At 44.8% G+C, this 15,563-nt stretch overlaps 1 pseudogene across 1 annotated transcript; it reads right to left on the bottom strand.

The window, feature by feature from the left end:
* Window positions 1-987: 987 nt before the first annotated feature.
* Window positions 988-5,250, bottom strand: LOC309537221 (free fatty acid receptor 2 pseudogene; annotated as a pseudogene). The gene is made up of 2 exons (XR_014224515.1): window positions 5,111-5,250; window positions 988-3,585 (listed from the first exon to the last, which is right to left on the bottom strand). The product of XR_014224515.1 is annotated as a free fatty acid receptor 2 pseudogene (transcript).
* Window positions 5,251-15,563: the final 10,313 nt, after the last annotated feature.

The raw sequence follows: 15,563 nt of genomic DNA, 5'->3' as shown, positions 1-15,563 counted from the left end.
CTGGGCAGTCACACGAGAAGGCAGGTACAGTGGTACCTCGGGTTAAGTACTTAATTCGTTCTTGAGGTCCGTACTTAACCTGAAACTGTTCTTAACCTGAAGCACCACTTTAGCTAATGGGGCCTGCTGCTGCTGCCACGCTGCCGGAGCATGATTCCTGTTCTCATCCTGAAGCAAAGTTCTTAACCTGAAGCACTATTTCTGGGTTAGCGGAGTCTGTAACCTGAAGCGTATGTAACCTGAAGTATGTAACCTGAAGTGTATGTAACCCGAGGTACCACTGTACAATCACTGGCTGCCCTCCTAAATTGGTCAAATTGGCTGTTGTGCTTTTAACAGTGCTAGATTGGTCTGCAGAAAGCTTTCCAGCACATGGAGGTGTATATTAGCACGTGCTAAAGCTTCTATTTTAAAAAACCCAGGAGCAGAGGTAGCTTTTTGTGTTTTGGGGTGTTCTCTGGCACACACTCTGTTTATATGGGGCAGTGATGAGGCCCTATGGGATAGCTCAGGTAGTAGAGCATGAGACTCTTAATCTTAGGGTGGTGGGTTCAAGCCCCACGTTGATCAAAAGGATCTTGCATTGCCGGGGTTGGACTAGATGACCCTCACAGTCCCTTCCAACTCTACAATTCTATGATTCTAAGGAGGTTTGGTGGGTGCCCATGTGAATTAATCTTCCATCTGCCATCGTGTCCCAAGGGATTGAATTTTCTGGAAATATTGATGTTGAATTTAGCCACACCCCCAATTCCTGTCTTGCTCCTTGCTCCTTCTGAGAAACAAGGGTGTTTTTGTTTACCACGTCCACTAAAAATACAATCAATTCTTTCTGAGATTTTTTTTAAAAAAATCACTTTCATTAAAAAACAATCCCCACATACACATTCACTACAGGTTTCCTCAAGCAACCAGCACATAAACAAATGCATACAACACTGCATAGAACTATATGCATAATGAATGTTAATATTTGGAAAAATATTTCATACATGGTACATATTAAAGGGACAAGAATGGTACACCATTAAAACAACCATACAAAAATATAAAACATGAAATCATCAAAAAGCAACATTATTAACACGGTAGCAGTAACTAATACTGGTGGGAAAGCAGGAGAAGAAAAGAAAAGAAGTTCAAAGGGCATGGGGAGGAGACAAAGGGCCAAATAAGTTCTGATATTCTTCCAAATAAGATCATACTTGGCTGGAACAAGGTGGTCCATCACATTCATTTAAATAAAAAAAGGTTACCATTTGGTCACAAAATCTCTTGGTGCAGCAGAGCCCTTGGTGATTTTGAGTTCATGATTAAGCTTCTCCAAGTAAACAATGTACAGACCCCTTTTATGCCACACCTCCTGTGTAAAAGCCAAGGCATCCTTCCAGCTCTGAATTATAGCCAGATGGGCTGCAAGCAGGAGGAATGTAATGAAAGGTGAGAACAATTGGGGTGCTATTTATTGTCTAACTTTGGGTTGCCAGCTATCAGCTTACCAATTATGGATGCAATTGTGGATGGTCCCAGCACATATGCCTATAAGTGCCCTTATCTGGGCAGCCCCACCAACAGGTAAAGTAAAGGTAAAGGGATCCCTGACCATTAGGTCCAGTCGTGGCCGACTCTGGGGTTGCGGCGCTCATCTCGCTTTATTGGCCGAGGGAGCCGGCGTACAACTTTTGGGTCATGTGGCCAGCATGACTAAGCCGCTTCTGGCGAACCAGAGCAGTGCATGGAAACGCCATTTACCTTCCCGCTGGAGCGATAAACAGATACCTGTTTATCTACTTGCACTTTGACGTGCTTTCGAATTGCTAGGTTGGCCGGAGCAGGGACCGAGCAACAGGAGCTTACCTCGTCGCGGGGATTCAAACCACCGACCTTCTGATCGGCAAGTCCTAGGCTCTGAGGTTTAACCCACAGCACCACTTGCATCCCTTCCATCAGGAGGTATTAGACCGTAAACCCAAGGTGGGGGCAGATGTGGCCAGTGGGTGGAGAGAGTTCTCCCATGTACTGGCAGAGACTGATGTCTGTACCCCTGCATACTATTTGAATATAACCAGGCTTTTTTAAAAAAGAAAACTGACACCACATAAGCAGCTCAGACATCTGAGTTCTCAGTGCAAGAGTCAATCTGACACAGAAAAAGTTCAATCAGGTCAGAACTACCAAGTCCATCTATAAATCCATTTAAAATGGATTTCCCTCCATCCCTACTCTGGAGGTAGAACACCTGGAAATCACTGGAAGATGCAGTCTCATCCTTGATGTTTGCAAACGACGACAGCTGAGATATTCCTGCCAGCCCAAAACAACCAAGTTTCCCCATTTTCAAGGTGATGTTAATTTCCAGTTCAAAATGCAGGTTGAAATGGTAAGTTCATGGCTTCAGATGGAAAACTTGCGTTGGGAAACTAGAACAACTGGCAGATTATAGATGGGGATGCTGTTTGGATTTGAATGTTCTCTGCTTCCTGTGAGCTTCAGCACCAGGTTTGTTTCCTTGTGTGGCATGCTTGCTCCAGACTGCTCAGTCATCTGATGACCCAGATCTTTGCTGAGTCGTAAAAGGAGTAGGGGTGGGAGCCCCTGCCAGTCCACTGGGGAGATCTGAAGCAGTTACATGTCCAGCTCCTGCTTTGTTGTCTTCAGGAGTCTTGCAGCAACACAAACAGCAGGGCGACACAACAGCCTGGATCTTGCTACACATGCCAAACCAGCAGTTGCCGAAGGTTCGTCGGATGGTGTGGGAGGAGAAGAAGAAGATGATAGGGTCCAAGGTGGTGTTCAGGGAGGTGAGGAAGAAAGTCTCCACTCTCCAGGAAGGACTCTCCTTATTAATGAAGCCCACAATGTGGGAGATGTTGTACGGTGCAAAAGCAATGGCGAAATTGAGCAACGTGGCCACCGCCAGGCACACCGCCCGTTTCTTTTTGTGGGGAGGGATGTTGGGCATGGTGCTCAAGATGCAGATCACGTTGACATAGCAGAAAAGGGTGATGGCAAGAGGCAGGCAGAAGAGGAGGAGGCAGAGCTCCAGCCGGAAAGGGAGAAGGATGCGGAGCTGCTCTGGGGAGAAGCTGTAGTAACACGTGGTGATGTTAAGGTCTGACGGGGTCCTGTTGTGGTATTCGACAGCATAGACAATGCTGGCACAGTGGGAGCAGGCCAGGAACCAGAAGAAGATGCTGGCTGCTCTTGCAGAGGTTGGCTTGCGGTTTAGCTTGTGCTTGACCGGATGGGCAACACAGAGATAGCGTTCCACACTGACCGCCATGAGGAAAAGGGTGCTGAGGTAGATGCTGCTGTAGAAGAAGAAGTTGGTGAGTGGGCAAAGGAAGCCAGGAAGAGGCCAAGTCATGTCACTGGCAACCTCCACCATTTTAAAGGGCAGGAAGCACAGCAGGAAAAGGTCGGAGATGATCAAGTTGCACAAGAAGATGTCGATGGGCACTGGCTTCTGCCTCACTTTCTTCAGGAATGCGTAGCCAGCCAGTAGATTGGAAGGCAAGCCTGTCAGGAAGGAGAAGGTATAGACTGCAAGGACAAGAGCCTTCTTCATGGGTGTCATCTCAGCGTCTGCAAAAGAAGGGTGAGATTATGAGATAAGAACGTTAAGTGGGGAAAGCTGTCTCTAATGCTTAAAGTATCATTCAGAGATGCCTGTCCTCTCTCTTGGAACACACTCAGTCTCCTGAATAGTATGAACTATAATGGTTCCCCAGTGGATAGGTCAGGGATGGTCAATGTGGTACCCTTTGGATGTCATAGGATCACAACCCCCATCATCCATTACCACTGGCCAAGGGGCTGGGTCTGTTGGGAGTTGGGAGTGCAAAGCATCAGGCGAGCACAACGGAGGGATGAAATGGACAAATCCTTCCATGGCCGTCAAGGAATAGGCATGAGCTAAGCAGGCGTGAGCTCTGCGTGTCTTAAAGTAAGCTGGAGATACCACTTCTTTTTTTGTGGGTTGGTAGTTAAACTGCTGTTTTGTCAGCCCCTTCAGTGAAATCTTTCAACGGCAGCTTGATGTGTGATGCAATGTTGAAGCTTTTGCAGCTCAAGCTGTTGCCAAAGCACAAGAACAGTCTAGAGTTTCCTTTTTTATTTGTAATAAAAAAGATAATAATAATAAAAATAAATTTTATTTATATCCTGCCCTCCCCAGCCGAGGCCGGGCTCAGGGCGGCTAACAACAATCAAATAATCAAACAGTCAAATAGTCACACAATCTAAAAATATTTCATTATAAAAATTAATTAAAATCAGATTGATGGCAACTGATGCGTATCAGTTCCCAACTCTAACTGTGCATTGCATTGCATTGCTGTGTTGTGTTGGCTGTCGCTTCATGTTGGGTTGCATCTTAATTCATTCATAAATTCAGTGGCCCTGATTTGCATTGCACCAAGGAGGTGGCCCAGCTGTGTGTTGTGAATGGAGAGCAGATGTCTCAACAAGGTAAAATATTCTGGTTCATGAAAGACGCTCAGCTGGTCTCCCAGCTTATTCGGATGTGCCTCATAAACCCAAACCCCATTATTCCTTCTCAGCTCAAGGTCTGCCTTTGAGTTTTCCCAGTTTGGGTTTTCCACTTGCCTGAGGCCACGATCACACCATACATTTAAAGCAGTAGGATACCACATTAAACAGGCAAGGCTTCCCCACATCATTGTAGAAATTCATAGCCTTATCTACTGTGCATTTGTCTTGTTCACTTTTAAAGCTACCCAAATTGGTGGCCGTCACCACATTTTGTGGTAGGAAATTTCTTGACTTGACTACGTGCAGCATGAAGAAATACTTTTTGTTATCTGCCCTAAATCTTCTCAGGCTCCAGCACTTATGAGTTCTAGTATTATGAGAGAGAAGAACAGTTCCTCTCTAGCGTTTTCTCCATACCGCACAAAATTTCTTACACCTTGATCATTCCCCGTTTACATCTAAAAACCAACTTAAAAGCCCCCAAACATTGTAATTTTCCTCATATGGGAGTTTCTGTAACTTCTGGATTCATGTCTACCAATAATCATAATTCTAACTATTTCACTATATTAAGCGTTTCCCAAAAAAAAATTCTAGCCACATTTTCTAAACTTACTTGTGTTCTAGGGGATCAATCACTCTGCTCTGTCTCCACGGAGGACTAGAACCACAACCTTCCAGAGATGACTCAAAGACCAGCCCGAATTCTTTCTTTCAAAAAGATGCCAGTGGGCATATTCACATGTGCCTTGAGAAAGTTGGAGCATCTGTCCAACAGACGAAAGTGCAAGTCCTTATGAGACAATCTGGAGGAAGTGAGGTCATTTGCAGAAAAAGGAACCCATCATAAATAGCAACAAATAAACTGGAAACCCCGTGGCAAAGGGGGAGGAAACTGATTTCAATGGCCCTATGAAAGTCAACCGTTGTGCAAACCTTTACTGAAACCCTCTCCAATCTTCTTTTTAACTATGATTTTCCATTTCCCTCCCCATGCCCCAACATGGCAGAATTAGATGATTTCCTGTGTTGCTGGAGCAGTCTAGCTGAAAATCCCACAAGACCCATAATCGTCCATAATGCAATGTAGCCTTCCAGTCCTTGCATCTACTTTCTTTTTCTTCCCCACCTATGCTATTTGATTCCTTCATCACAATGTTTTGGACTAAATCATCCTCAGGATCACTTCCAACTCTACAATTCTATTATTCAGTCTCAAAGCCAGCTTCTGCATCTCCCATCCCTGTTTGCAAGAATTGCCTTGGGAAGAGGTGTGTTTTGGAACCAGGTTCAATTAAGGAAATGAAGGAGGATGTTCTGAGCAAATTACAGGGAAATTACTAGGAAAGGACACACTTTGTGGCTTTAAGTTGCTGCTACTAGGACTATTTTCTGCCTAACCACAGAAAAGTAGCATCCTTCTTTTTCCGCACCTTCAAAGCCATGTCAACAGTCGAATTTGTCCTGTAACGAGAGCCAACACCTCTTCATAGAGGCATGCTTTTGCTACATTGCACATCCTTTCTAACAAATTAACTTCTGTGACTGCCCAATCAGAAATGGCTGAGAAGTTGCAGATGGGGAAAAGTTGCATATACCCCTTTTACAGAATTTCCCCTTTGGAAATAATTAAAAATATATTTTTTAAGAGATGGAGGTGGAAGGACTGCTCAGTTTTGGTGCTCTTGGTTTAAAATTAAAAAATGTGTGTTCCATATTTCCGCAGCAATTTGTGATTAAGGAAAAAAATTCATGAAAATACATCAGCATGTTTGCATGTAGTTTTCTATAATATATACGTGTGTGTGTGTGTGTGTGTGTGTGTGTGTGTGTGTAGACAGAGTGGATATTTGCTAGTCATCTTCAAATATATAACGTGCTGTTACAGGGAAAATGGGGCAAACTTGTTTTCTCCTGTTCTAGAGCTTGCACTACCGTATTTTTCACTCCATAAGATGTACCAGACCATAAGGTGCACCTAGTTTGGGGAGGAGGAAAACAAGAAAAAAAATATTCTGAATCCCAGAAGCAGCAATCCCACTTGCTGTCCTAGCTTATGGGATAGCCGTGCGCAGCCTCTCTCCCGGGCAGCGGGATGAAGGCTCCCCCTGCCCAAAGAGGCTGCGCATGGCTAAGGCAGAAGCTAGGAGAGGTGCTTGGCTGAAGGGGTGCTGCGCAGCTCTCCCTCTCTGCGCAGCACCTATCCTTTGCAGGAGAGGCGCTGCGCAGAGAGTGAGAGCTGTGCAGCGCCCCTTCAGCCAAGCAGGAGGAGGAACAGAAGGAGCCCCTTCTGTTCCTCCTCCGGCTTCGCAGGACAGGCGCGTCGCTGAAGGGGCGCTGCGCAGTTCTCCCTCTCCGCAGCGCCACTCGCTCCATAAGACGCACTCACATTTGCCCTTACTTTTTAGGAGGAAAAAAGTGCGTCTTATAGAGCAAAAAATACGGTAGGTGTTCCTCTGGGTCCCTTTCAACTCTACAATTCTACGATTCTATTATTCTATGTACAGAGCATCCTTCTCCCCAGGTTCTGTCTTTCAGGCTGTGCCACCACAAAACCACTTCCTGAAGCTCCATCTGTCTGCTGGCTGGAGACAGAAAATCACCTAAGCTCCATGGCAGACATCTCAGGAAGCTGAAACTTACAGCTCTTTCTAACATAGAGAAAACAAACAGAGAAGGAACTTGCAGTGCTAGGGAAATTCAAAACTCCTTTTAAAGCTATGAGGTGATCCTCATTAACTGCTCTTAAAGGTTCAGGGTCTTACACACAAGAGATACCTCAGTGTGGCTAAGACGAGGCCTGCTAACTGTCCATTATGGTGGCTGCTCTCTGCTTCAGCCGCCTTACTCAGCATGTACAGAGTCATTAAACAATACACACCAGTGGGTTACACAATGCTACAGTATGGCAAATGATGCATAGGAGAATAACAAACAGATGGCGTGCTGGTTTGATCACTTAGATCTGCGCAATGTTCACTTGCTGCAAGTGCAGCAAGCTGGCTGTTCGACATTAGCATGGAGCTACTCCTTTATAATAATAATAATTTATTATTTATACCCCGCCCATCTGACTGAGTTTCCCCAGCCACTCTGGGCGGCTCCCTATCGAGTGTTAAAAATGATACAGCATTAAATATTTAAAACTTCCCTCAACAGGGCTGACTTCAGATGTCTTTTAAAGATAAGATATCTGCTTATTTCCTTCACATCTGAAGGGAGGGCGTTCCACAGGGTGGGGGCTACTACCAACAAGGCCCTCTGTCTGGTTCCCTGTAAGCTCACTCCTCACAATGAGGGAACCACCAGAAGGGCCTTGGCGCTGGATATCAGTGTCCGGGCTGAACGATGGGGGTGCAGACGCTCCTTCAGGTACACAGGACTGAGGCCTTTTAGGGCTTTAAAGGTCAGCACCAACACTTTGAATTGTGCTCGGAAACATACTGGGAGCCAATGCAGATCTCTCAGGACTGGTGTTATGTGGTCTGGCGGCCACTCCCAGTCACCAGTCTAGCTGCCATATTTTGGATTAACTGCAGTTTCCTGGTCACCTTCAAAGGTAGCCCCATGTAGAGCGCATTGCAGTAGTTCAAGTGGGAGATAACTAGAGCATGCACCACTCTGGCAAGATAGTCTGTGGGCAGGTAGGGTCTCAGCCTGCGTAACAGGTGGAGCTGGTAGACAGCTGCCCTGGATGCCCTTTAATGTAGCTTTGGAACTCCCCGACTATTGACATTACAGAAACCCTCTCACTGTATCATTTTAGATAGCTGCTGAGCACTTTTCTGTTTTGGCAAGCCGACCCAGCCACATGATTTAGTTACCTGTTGGGCGAGCTATATTTAAGGGGACAATGTGTAATAATAATAATAATAATAATAATAATAATAATAATAATAATAATTTATTATTTATACCCCGCCCATCTGGCTGGGCCTCCCCAGCCACTCTGGGCAGCTTCCATAGAAACCAAAAATACACTAAAATATCACACGTTAAAAACTTCCCTGAACAGGGCTGCCTTAAGATGTCTTCTGAATGTCAGGTAGTTGTTTATTGCTTTGACATCTCGTGGGAGGGCGTTCCACAGGGCGGGGGCCACTACCGAGAAGGCCCTCTGCCTGGTTCCCTGTAGCCTCACTTCTTACAACGAGGGAACTGCCAGAAGGCCCTCGGCACTGGATCTCAGTGTCTGGGCTGAACGACGGGGGTGGAGACGCTCCTTCAGGTATACTGGACCGAGGCCGTTTAGTCATTTTGTTTTGCCTGAATCTAACACAGGTACACGCCTGCTCCTTGGGAGAAAGGCGATGGCAAACCTAGACAACATCTTAAAAAGCAGAGACATCACCTTGCCAACAAAGGTCCGTATAGTAAAAGCCATGGTTTTCCCAGTAGTGATGTATGGAAGTGAGAGCTGGACCATAAAGAAGGCTGATCGCCGAAGAATTGATGCTTTTGAATTATGGTGCTGGAGGAGACTCTTGAGAGTCCCATGGACTGCAAGAAGATCAAACCTATCCATTCTGAAGGAAATCAGCCCTGAGTGCTCACTGGAAGGACAGATCGTGAAGCTGAGGCTCCAATACTTTGGCCACCTCATGAGAAGAGAGGACTCCCTGGAAAAGACCCTGATGTTGGGAAAGATGGAGGGCACAAGGAGAAGGGGACGACAGAGAATGAGATGGTTGGATGGTGTTCTTGAAGCTACTAGCATGAGTTTGATCAAACTGCGGGAGGCAGTGGAGGACAGAAGTGCCTGGCGTGCTCTGGTCCATGGGGTCACGAAGAGTCGGACACGACTAAACGACTAAACAACAACAACACAGGTACACAGGTACACACAGGTACTTACACACAGTAAGAATCTGTAGCCGTGTCATACAGTGAAGCCTATCCAGCCTCCAAATAAGAAGCAGCCTTTGAAGAATGATGCAGACAGAAAGTGAGATACCTTGTGCTGCGGTTATCCAACAAACAAACAAAAAGTTAAAACCAGAAAACAAGTTAAAAAGAATGAAAAACAGTGTCGTATATACAATAATGAAAAACAATTCCATATATAAAAACAATATGACCGTTAAAAATTAATTCCATATAAAAGCAGTTGGAAATAGTTCCCACATACGTACACGCAGACAGAGGAAGGTCTGCTGAAAGAGGAAGGTCACTATTTGTATCAGAGACTTTTTCTCATAGTTCCCGCGACACTTATTCCATAGTTGCACAACAAGTGATGTTGCATAAGAATAGGCACAAGGGAAAGAGTATTGTTCTCTGTTTTCTGGAGGAAGCCCTATAAATATGTATGCACATCTGTCTTCAATTACTTTCAGTTTCAGTTGTACAGTGGATGCTCGGGTTGCAAACATGATCCGTGCGGGATGCACGTTCGCAACCCGCAGCGTTCCCAACCTGCGTCTGCGCACCTGCGGGTTGCGATTTGGCACTTCCACACATGCGCAAAGCACGATTTAGCGCTTCTGCGCATGCATGACCACTGAAACCTGGAAGTAACCCGTTCTGGTACTTCCGGGTTTTGGCGGTCCGTAATCCAAAAAACCGCAACCTGACGCAGCTGTAACCCGAGGTATGACTGTATTTAGAGGAAGCTGGACTCCCTGGTGCTTTTATGACAGACTTTAGATTTCTGTATTGTATTTTCCTAGGGGTTCTCCTCTTTTGCTGTGTGGGTGATCTAGCCTGCCTATCTGCTAGACCTACTTGGATCAGCTGACGAACCTCAAGCCTGGGAGCCAAAAGCAGCCCTCCAGATCTTCCTGTCTGGTCCCTAAGATTCTTCCCCAGGACACCCCCCTTCCTCAACCATGACCCTTCTCCTAAGGACACACCACTCACAAACTTTGTTTCACATCCTCATTGAGTGTTTTTGCCTGTCTGGACTGCTTCCTTCAATTGTGATAATCACTCTTGCTGCCTGGAGGCAGCTTAGAGTGTGGTTCTGGGTAGAAATTATCTGGCTGTAAAATCAAAAACATAGATAGTGAAAATGCTGAAATTTGAAATGAAAGATAGAAACTCACAAGGAAGGTTTGAAGGAAGTCAGGGCCCTAAGAAGCCAAAACTTATAATATAAGATGAGAGGAGATATTGTAATGGGAAGCATTAATGTAAAACTAATAAAAATGATATGAAAAAAAAGAAAAAGAAATTATCTGAATTACATTCATTTTTCCATCCCCCTTTGCCTTTGGACCTGCCCACCACTGTCATGTGGCCCTCAGAAGGTGAAGTGGCCCTTGGGATGAAAAAGATTCCCCACTCCTGAGGGAGAGCAAGTCCTGTTGGCTTTTTGCAGTATAGTAACGCTGCAGAGAGCTTGCTGGGGAGATCATGCATTAAAAAGAAAGGACTCAAAAAGTACTTAAAGGTTTTAATAAGAAAAACAAAAACTCCATTTACACTAAATACATCAACAAACCAACATGACCCAACCACCAACCCATCCCCCAGGGTAATGGGAGAGCTAGGTGCTGCTCCTTATATACTCTACCCAAATGCTGACACGCCTTAATCAAATACAACTCAGCAGCACCTGCTACGTTTCACAACTGTAAAGCTGGGTCTCGTTATCTTGCTCTGGCCCTTGCTCCGGCCCCTTAAAGACATACACATGGAGTGGAACAATGATGAACCTTTACATTTAAAGAAACCATTCAACATTTCCCCTGCGGTTCATCATTGTGGAACAAAAACATAAAGCATACTTTGTACATGTCTTTCATGTGTGATGTAAACTGCAACCTATGATGTTTGGTATGTTTAAGGTACATTACCACTCTCTTAAGAACAGAGAAACATTGCATAGTGGGCTTTTCCACATTGTGATGCATCTTTTAACAAAAGCTTAACTGTTTCATATCTTACACTTGGTGAATAACACAAATCATAATCTTCGCCTGGAATTTGTTGAAAGCCCCTAGCAACTAATCTTGCCTTGTACCTTACAACTTCATTTTTGTCATTCATTTTAACTCTATAAACCCATTTTGAAATCAATGAGTCTCATATCTGGGGTTTGTGGTACAGGAGACCAAGTGTTATGCTCTTTTAAAGAAGCTATCTCAGAGTCCATAGCTTTATACCAATTTACAGCTTGGTGCTTAGGTAAATTCTGAACATCATTGTAGCTTTTTGGCTCAAAAACTGCCTTATTGGCATACACAGTATTAAAATGTTCATCTGCAAATCGTTGTGGTTTCTGCCTCTTTCTATCTGAACGTCTCAGTCCGGAAGGAGAGTCAAACTCCTCAGACTTAATGGGACTCAATGAACTACTAGTTTCAGGTTGTAAATCTTCATTGTCAGACTGAAGAGGTGCCTGTAGGCCAAGCTCACGGTCAGAAAACTCAAGAGAATCTAACCTCCCCTCGGGTGCCTGTGACTTTAAATCCTCAAACAAATTATCAGGTTCAACAGGCTTTTTGACTTCTTCCATTAATTCAGAAGCACCATTTTCTCCTGCTGCTGCTGCTGCTTCCTCTTCTTCCTCAGTATCATTTATACCATCAGTATCTTGGAAAACAGCAACTCCATTCCAATTTACAGTTTGTATCATGCTTCTGGTAATATGAAATTTGCCAGTTGCTGGTATGTAAATTCTGTACGCCCCCTGCTGGTAGCCCATTAATTTTCCCTGGACACTACGCTCACCCAATTTCTGCTTAGCAGGATAATGCATAATTACATCTGAACCCCAAATGCGTAGGTATTTCAGATTAGGGCGTTTTTTAAACAGCTTCTCATAGGGGGTGACATCTAAACCAGAATGATAACTGCGATTTCTAACATAACAAAAGGCATTGAGTGTTTCAGCCCAAAACTCTTTGGGCAGATTAGCATCGTGCAGATAAGTTTTAACCCCTGCCTGTAGGTCACGCTGCACAACTTCAACAAGCCCATTTTGCCAGGGACTTCGGGGGCAAGATAACTCATGAGTAGTCCCCTGCGCTTCCAGGAATTTCTCAAAATCCTCAGAAACAAATTCCCCGCCCCGGTCAGAAAACAGGTTCTTAATAGGTTTGTTAAAGTGCGTTTTTACCCAGTTGCAAAAAACCTTGTACTTCTCAAATGCTTGGGACTTCTCAGCTATTGCATAAGTCCAACAATATCTACTATACTGGTCTATCAGAGTAAGCCAGTACTTTGAACCTCCTAATGATGGTGGGAGTGGCCCAACTAAATCACAATGTACACGCTCAAATGGCTCAGTTACTTTCCTATCTGAGCACCTACCCTTGCGTGCAACCTTAATCTTATTCTTGCAACAGGATAGACATTGCATAAAGAATTTACATGGTTTTAAGTTGAGGCCATTGACAATACTCTTTGTCTTAATTACATCAGCAAAATTCAGGTGTCCCAGAATTCTGTGCGCCTCGTGGACACACCCAGAATGTGGCCTTACATTCCTCAACCCCTGGCTTGACTGTGCTGCTCTGCAATTTATAGGCGATTGTGAGTAGGTGCGAAAATACAGTCTATATAAACCATCAGATTCCCGGGCATACAATAGACGTGTGTTCCCCTCGAAAAACTCACACATTGACTTTAAGAAACGCACAGTTATGCCTTGACGAGCAAAACACCTTACTGATAATAAATTGTCCATTGAGGGGCAGTAAATGCAGTTCGCTATTGTAATGTTTAAAGAGTCAAGTTTAACAGTACCCCTGCCAAGCGACTGCAAGACTTGTGAATTGGCTAAATGTACATTACCAATTTCCTCTTCGAAAGAAATAAACAAGCTTCGATCATTGCAAACGTGCTGCGATGCTCCTGAGTCGATAACAAAAGACTTCCACTTGGCACCTTTATGTCTTTTACGATCTTTAGTCCGAGCGTGAAAAGCTCGCGGCTCGTTTCTGTCTTTACTATACGATGTCGGCTGCTGGGCTGACGACCGTGACTGATGAACAGAAACAGGCTTGGGAGTACTTTGCTTTCTTTTGGCTCTGCAGTCCTTTGCAAAATGTCCTTGCTTATTGCAGAACCAACAACGCTTTGCAGCTTTAAATGCAGTTGTATCACCACAGGTTTGCATATGGCGTCCCTCATTCTTTCTGGAAACAGGAGTGCTTATGGCACAAGCCTCCCTTCTATCCAACTCGCCCATTAATCTTGCCGTTACCCCTTCCACAGTTAATTGTGCTGGTGGAACGGCAGATATCTGGCTAGCTATACCATCAAAGTCCTCATTAAGGGAACTAAGGATGATAAAAACATACTGAATATCAGGTACCTCCATGTCCCTTCGAATTAATTCGCCGCGTATTGCCTCCAGACGTCTCAAGTGTGCTGCCAAATCACCACCAGGCTGCAACTTCGTCTGGTACAACTGCTTGAAAAACGTCAATGCAGACGCTGACTCTTTTCTAACATGCACAGCTGCAAGACTGTCCCACATTTCTTTGGCAGTTTTCTTATTTCTTATATAGACTACTTGCTGGTCGCTGACTGCCAAATTAATTATCGCCCTGGCTTTTGCATCTCCTTTCGACCAAGCATTAGTTACAGGGTCAGGAGGGTCATCAGTTACATAGGTCCATACTTCTCTAGAGGTCAAAAGCGCCTCCACCCGAAAAGACCATAAACAATAGTTCTCATCTGTCAGCTGTGGGAAGACCAGAGCCTTCTCAGCTTCAGGAACCCGGTCAACCATTCTGGATATCTTCCAGACCCACAAAAACTACGCTAACAGGAGAAGGAGTTTTCAAACCTTTCTCAGAGTCCAAAAATATGCAGTCATCCACTCAGCAGCTGGGCCCATAACCAAAGATGTTGGCTTTTTGCAGTATAGTAACGCTGCAGAGAGCTTGCTGGGGAGATCATGCATTAAAAAGAAAGGACTCAAAAAGTACTTAAAGGTTTTAATAAGAAAAACAAAAACTCCATTTACACTAAATACATCAACAAACCAACATGACCCAACCACCAACCCATCCCCCAGGGTAATGGGAGAGCTAGGTGCTGCTCCTTATATACTCTACCCAAATGCTGACACGCCTTAATCAAATACAACTCAGCAGCACCTGCTACGTTTCACAACTGTAAAGCTGGGTCTCGTTATCTTGCTCTGGCCCTTGCTCCGGCCCCTTAAAGACATACACATGGAGTGGAACAATGATGAACCTTTACATTTAAAGAAACCATTCAACACTTAGCACCAAAAACATTTTCTCTGTTTTCCTTGACTGCATTCTGTTTTGTACATTTCTGTTAGTGAATCTTAGCAAATTTTGTGAGTTCTGATCCAAGAGTGTTCTGGGTCATTTGTTCTTCCCTCTTGTTTGGACCTCTCAGCCAAGCTAGTGCAAAATGGTTTGCTAATCCCCTGCAGGACTTAAACAAGCCAATATTATAAGCTGGCAGAGTTGTAACTTAGCATTCCAGCTGGTGTTCTCTCTCTCTCTCTCTCTCTCTCTCTCTCTCTCTCTCTCTCTCTCTCTGCGCTGGAAGAACCCTACTAGCCTTGTGGCTCAGTAGGCTGGGACAGCTATTGATTTTGGTGGGTATTTTAGGTTGGCCTTAGCTATATACTTGGGCAACTGGACATCCTTCCAATGGAACTTACTTAGTGCAGAGGGGAGTGAGAGACAGGTGGGGCTCATCAACCTGGGAAGGTAGCCTATCCAGGAGAAGGAAAACTCTAACCGTAAACTTCTGCTGCATTGCGGGATAACTTCAGGAGAAGAAAAGGCTTAAGCCTGCACGTATCCAGAGTATAGTTCTTAAGATGGTCGGGTGGTGGCTTGTATGTCTCCTTCCAACAACTTCTGCAGCCAAGTTAGTGCCAATTATATTGCTTTGCATTCCTTTGGACGCATCAGTGAGGTCAAGAGGAGGGTCTTGTCGTCTGGGCAGCCCGGGACATCCATCCACACTGCCTAGGTTTGCAGCTTGGGGAGGCCACTTTGGTGCTGCTATCCCAGTGGTTTGACTTCGCCCCCCAGAGCTTCTTGAGACAGACAGATGTCAGCAACAAATATATAGCCTGGCCCGTTCTTGTGGTTTAACAGCAGCTCGAGCTGCAAAAACTTTAATATTGC

Source organism: Podarcis vaucheri (genome assembly GCF_965113315.1).
Source record: "Podarcis vaucheri genome assembly, chromosome: 7".
Taxonomy (NCBI): domain Eukaryota; kingdom Metazoa; phylum Chordata; class Lepidosauria; order Squamata; family Lacertidae; genus Podarcis; species Podarcis vaucheri.
The sequence above is the reverse complement of the archived record's forward strand: the minus strand, read 5'-3'. Positions and strand labels throughout refer to the sequence as shown.